The sequence below is a fragment of the Ostrea edulis genome, chromosome 5 (genome assembly GCF_947568905.1).
Source record: "Ostrea edulis chromosome 5, xbOstEdul1.1, whole genome shotgun sequence".
NCBI lineage: Eukaryota > Metazoa > Mollusca > Bivalvia > Ostreida > Ostreidae > Ostrea > Ostrea edulis.
In genome coordinates this window covers 73873780-73880335 of record NC_079168.1, presented here as the reverse complement: position 1 = coordinate 73880335, position 6556 = coordinate 73873780, and positions in this window count along the sequence as shown.

Sequence of the window (6556 nt, the reverse complement as noted above, 5' to 3'; positions counted from 1 at the left end):
GATAAATGGGGGGGGGGGGGAATTCAAATTTGTATATCTATTCACTATATATTATATAATAGTTATAGAGTCCACTTTAATGTCGGCTAATCAGACGAGGGCTGTATTTTACTTTTAATGTAATAAACATTGTACCTTATTGTAGTTTTCATATTTGAACCAACGTTTTATGAACTACGATTAATTTATCAATGAATAGGCGAAAATTACAATGTAATTTTGGAATTTTAAACCAAAGTAACTTGAATTTTGTAACCAGCGCGTGCGCATTCGAAAGAGTGAGAAGCAGATTTCGAACGGAAGAAATCATACAAACCAAATGTATGTTCACATTATAATGTGTTCAGAGTAAAAAATAAAATTTAATCTCGTTCTATAAGGCCAATAAATATATTTTGCATATATCTTAATTTAGTTCAACATATTAACTAAATATCACTGATTTTGACTACGGGTAACTCCGTTTACCTGATCAAGATATAGGGCTCACGGCGGCTGTGACCGGTCGACAGGGGATGCTTACTCCTCTTAGGCACCTGATCCCACCTCTGGTATGTCCAAGGGTCCGTGTTTGCCCAACTATCTATTTTGTATTGCTAATGGGATTTAAGAGAATGATAACTGTTCGTTATCTTCAGTTTTCATCAATTAAAAGCAAAGAATGTAGTGAGCTCAAATGAAACTAATCATACAATTTGTGGTTATTGTGCTTTATATTTATACATAGTATCCAATATGGATTAGTTTAACTATAGATCAGCTGATCGATGAGTTTTTCTCCTTATGATTTTTCCATTGTGTATTTTGATGTAGATCTGCAGATCAAAATTGTCTGTTTCTTGGGTACCCATACACTAGCTGTTAGATTAATTATATTGCAGAGTTGTTTACTTTAGATATGTAATAATGGTATTGTAATAAGTAAAGAATGTGTATTAAAGTAGGTGGTCAGAGAGCGCAGAGTAAAAGGGTTCCTTTCTGCAGTAAGACCAAAGTATGCAACTGTTAAGGCTGCACTAGCGAGTATCGTTTTGATCAGTTGCAAGCACAGCTCAATCAGCTATCTGCCCATGTGATGCAGTGTAGACAGCCACACATATGTATCCCCAGAATCCATATTATGCATCTCAGCCGAGACAACCTTTTCAAAGAGGGAAAGAAAAGAGGATATGTGAAGCAACAGTCTGATGCCTAATCCAGAATTACTGTCAACAGCTGAGATACAACGTACAAAATGTAGCAGCTTCACCTGCGGTTCAACAGTATGAGGTTATATGCTTCAAGTGCCACCAGAAAGGACACGTCGCTATTGGATGCCGTGTTAGATTGGATCATCAGAGAACAGATTTAAACTCCAGCAGACCAAATCCTGGGGCCAAGGGTCTGGTCATGCCAAAGTAAGGTCCAACAACACAAAGCAGCTAGTTGGTATTCCAAATGAAGTGAATCTTTCTATCAATAAGGTTGAATGCACAGCTTTGATAGACACTGGTGCTACTGTCTCCACTATAAGTGAGAATTTTTATATTAAACACGTATCTCTTATTGAGATGCATCCTGTTCAGGAAGCTTTACATGTTGATTGTGCTGACGGTGAGCAGATGCCTTACCTTGGATATATATATGTACCAGTATAGAACCATATGGAATGCCAGATACTACATATGATTGCCCATTTCTTATTGTTCCAAGTAGCAACTATAAAAAGATTGCAAAAATGTGCACTTTTATGACCTTTGACCCCGTAGGATACCATGACAAACTTTATGAGAAATTGTTCCCTGTCCAATTCCTAACAAAATTATATGTCATATGCCTACCCCAACTCATGATTTAAATCGATTTAAAATATTGTCATTTAGCATAAACAAAATCTCACAAAAACTGGTTATAAAAATTTCATGAAACTATTTCTTTGCAAAAAAATTTTTTTTTTAAATGTCCTTGATAAATAAAGGAAATCTATTGCATAAAGGACTTGGTTTAAAAAAAATAAATGAAAAGAGTTATCGTCCTTGGATTCAATATTTTGAAACATATAATTCATTATTTATATATAACTTATGACTCTGGAAATATGTTAAGTTTTACAAGATTTTGATTACAATCAATAAATATCGGAAAAGAGTTATATTTTATCATGCATAAATCTAAATAAATAATTGATTTTGCAAAATGTTATGAAGTAACATGAGGGTAGAATTACTTTAATTAATGTAGTAAATCAATCCAAATAAGTTATTGGCTTATCAGTTTTGAATGTATCGGTGATTGATATAGGTACATGTATATGAGACAAAACAGATATAAAGCTCGTATAATAAAACAAATAGCACTATTAGTTACACAGTCAGTTCATGACCTGATACAGAAAACACATGGTGGGAAAAGAAAATCCGTATCGGGCGAGGCGAAATGTATCAGGTCACTAACTAACTGTGTAACGAATCCATCACGTCGAAGACCTCTGACTGTATATGTGGGGGTCTATAGCATACAGCGTAGTCAAATGTCTTTCCTTTTGTTTAAGAATAATTGAAAACAACTGTTCTGAATTATTTTTTTAAATATTTTTGATTCAGCAATGTCAACAAGTGTAAAAGTATTTAAAAAGGTAACAATAATACGGTAAACAAGAGAATGGCCTGTGTAGGAACCACTGCTCACATTGTTACTATGGTAACCAGGTATAAATCTTAAAATTTATTGTAAAGGTACAGTTGTTGAAAATGGCTGGATTTGTTTGCATGGTGTTTGTGTTGGACATGTTTGTACTTCCGAAATCGTCAAAGAGAGCACCGATATCGACACCAACTAAATGACCTGCTGCACTTGTGGTAGCTACTGGTAACTGTTTCAGGGATGAACACGACTGTATGGTTGGGCGACTTACATCACATGGAGGAAGAGTCAGCTCATTTTTTAGTGTTGGCACTTGGGATTCACTCAGGGTTTTACCCATTTGAATTTTTTCCTCATCATCAACACATTTGTGGCCTGCTACTGCCGTAATTTGAGCAGGGCCAAACATTCCCTTTAACAGAACCGTACCCCAGTAGCTCGTATCGAGTGATTGGTGTATACTTGGCTTAATTCGTTCGGTTCTGACATGAATGCTCCGAGCACTTTCTGTCCCAAGGGTAGCTTTGCGTACCAAACATCATTTTCTAAGAAAGTTGGCAGAGGGCGCTGCCAGATCCGATCAAGATCAGGATTCAATTTACTGATGTAGAGTTCGTAGCTTGATACTGGACAATACGCAGAGTCTGAAGAAACAGAGTGTTAATTTTAAAAAGAAGAAACAAATTTGACACTTGATTAATGAAAGGTGAAGACAATGAACAGTGATCAATCTCATAACTCCTATAAGCAATACAAAATAGATAGTTGGGCAAACACGGACCCCTGGACACACCAGAGGTGGGATCAGGTGTCTAGGAGAAGTAAGCATCTCCTGTCGACCGGACACACCCGCCGTGAGCCCTATATCATGATCAGATAAACGGAGTTTATCTATTCTCATGATAGAAAATTCCATTTCTTGATCATTTTTGAAATATTTTAATATGTAACAGAATATTATAATTGTATTATTTAGCGATGTTACACTTGTAATGAATATATGAAGATGACAAAATTACCTGGTATCTCGGACATAATAGGAGTTATGTTTTCTTTTATCGTTTTCCCTATGACTTTTCGTCATCTCGTCCATGCATTTAGTCACAAACTTCTAGCCCGACATTAGATCCCGCTTTACAACAAATGTCTGCTTTGTCATGGTATGCATAATTTCACAGCCACTTCTGCAAAATTACATAAAACTTTAAAATCTACATCTACCTGAAGAAATACAGCCGAATATCAAACTGAACTTTATTCCGGAGACCACATGGTTTCGTTGGACTAAGATGAATGCATGTGTACAGCTTTTCCCGATCTGGCTCCGAAATGACAGCATGGTGGGTAACAGTGCCAAGATCCCCTCGTTTCAGTTCCGCCACCACAGCTTTGAAGTTTTGGTTTGAATCCGCAAACTCTGGATAGGGGACCCCCAGGTCATGTTCTATATATTTCATTGTAAATCAATCCTGGTCGGCCAGGATACATGTATGTTATCCTGGCCAAGTCAGGATTACAAACATGACCAGCCACGATTTTCAATCCTGGCACATCCTATCCTGGCCGGTCAGGTTATGATTTCAATCCTGGCCAATAACATGGTCATCCAATCCTCATCTGGCCACCCAAACCTGGTCGGTCATGATTCCAAACATAACCAAGTCAGGATTGATAACCTGACCATTCAATCCTGGTCGGTCATGATTTCAAACATGGCCAAGTCAGGATTGATAACCTGGTCGGTCATGATTTTCAATCCTGGCCAAGTCAGGATTGCATTGCGCCAGGATATATGACTTCCAAACGCAGTCAAGATTTCTCAAGCGTCGCCAAGATTGGCCTGGCCAAGTTGCATGTTCGAATGATTCAAACAAACAAAAAATGCTGTCAAGATTTCCCAAGCGTCGCCAAGATTTATTACCCAAGATTTTCTATGATGAAGATTTATCAGGCCAAGATTTTCAAGGTATTAGATTACATCCTTCTTCACATGCTGCATGCCGCTGAAGTTATTGTGATGACAAGTTGGGTGGTTTTTGTTTTTCTTTCAGTTATATAGATTTTTAGATACATATTGCTGCAAGCTACATTTTCAACTTCTTCTCCAGAACCACAGGGCAATTTCAACCAAACTTGTCCAAAAGCATCCTTGGGTGAAGAGCTTCTAAGTTTGTTCAAATGAAGGGCCATGCCCCTTCAGAGGGGAGATAATTACAAAAATGCTTGTCAAGAACAACTGAGCCGGAACGTGAAAACTTTCTGACATAATGCAGATTCAAGTTTGTTCAAATCATGACCCGTGAGGGTAGGATGGGGCCACAATAGGGGATCAACATTTTACATACAAATATATAGATAAAATCTTTAAAAATTTACCCAAGAAGCACTGGGCTAGAAAAGTAGAAATTTACATGAAAAAATCCTGACATAATGCAGATTCAAGTTTGTTCAAATCATGACCCTGAGGGTAGAATGGGGCCACAATAGGGGGACAAAGTTTTACATACAAATATGTAGGTAAAATCTATAAAGATCTTCTGATGAAAAACCACTTGCCAGGAAATTACAAATTTAAAAGCTTCCAGACATAGTGCAGATTCAAAGTTGTTAAAATAGGCCCCTGAGGGTAGGATGGGACCACAAATGGGGATCGTTTTACATGCAAATATATAGAGGGAAAATCATTCAAAATCTTCTGAAGAATCACTTGGCCAAAGAAGTTTTCATTTACAAGAAAGCTTCCTGATATAGTGCAGAATCAAGTTTGTTAAAATCATGGCCCCCGGGGATACGTTGGGGTCACAATAGGGGATCATTACATTTGAATATACATGTATAGAAGGAAAATCTTTACATATGGGCCAAGGTGAGTGATGTGACCCATGGGCCTCATGTATATTGTTTAACGTCCCTCTCAGGAATGTTTCATCCATGTTGAGAGGTAAATTGTAATGGCGACTTCAGTTCATACAAATGTACTCGTTTGTAATTGAGTGAGGAGAGTTTAAACTTTTATGACTTATTGTGACATATGAAGTATACTGAAAACTTAAACCTTCATGTTACCCACTGTATTAGACATAATCGAGGGGATAATTTGAAGATGTGATATGTAATCATTTTTATTAGTTATAAAATGGTTTGATAAAATATGATGCATTTAAGCCATTGAAAACCAATTAAGTTTTATTTGTGTGCAAGAAAGTTTTGTGCGGTTAATGATGTCAAATAGCTTGTTAAAGGATGGAGATAATAAATATGTGTTTCGAGAATGCCTGATGTTCTCGAAGGACGATGTTTTCTTGTGTCACAGTAAAAGTAACCCAGAACTTCCGACAGACTGATTGCATCATAGGCCTCAAATTCTTCATTTTGGCCCTGATCCTTCAGATCGTCCCTAAGGATTTTAGCCAGCTTTGCATTACACCGAAGTGTATTCTCTAAATTAACTTAGCCTTTTCTCGTCTATTTGCGTTGCAGTCGTCTGCCCAAATCGCTTCGTCATTTTGTCACGGCTACAAGTCAAACCCTATAATAAATTACTCGCTCAATACGGATTTTTCTCGCATGATATGGGTTATTCTTTCATGGCGTCATATGCATGTGACCAAGATCTGACCAATTAATTTTCAATAATTTTGTCTGAGGCGTGATAAATGGCTTTGTTCACTTTATCTGCATACTCAGACATACGTAAAAAGCGGGGACCTGCACGAGACTGTTACATCTTAGGACTGTCGTATCTTTGCATCTTAATCGTGAAATTATGAAGAGTTAAGATTAAAATTGCCTGCTTTCTAAACCTATCATTAATATTATTTCTATCGCCCGTGTATATGCTGAAGTCGTTAAGAAGTAGGGAAAGTAGAATCAATTTCCCCAACATATATTTACACTCCTCTGATCAGGCTGGCTTAGAATTTCAAGACAGATG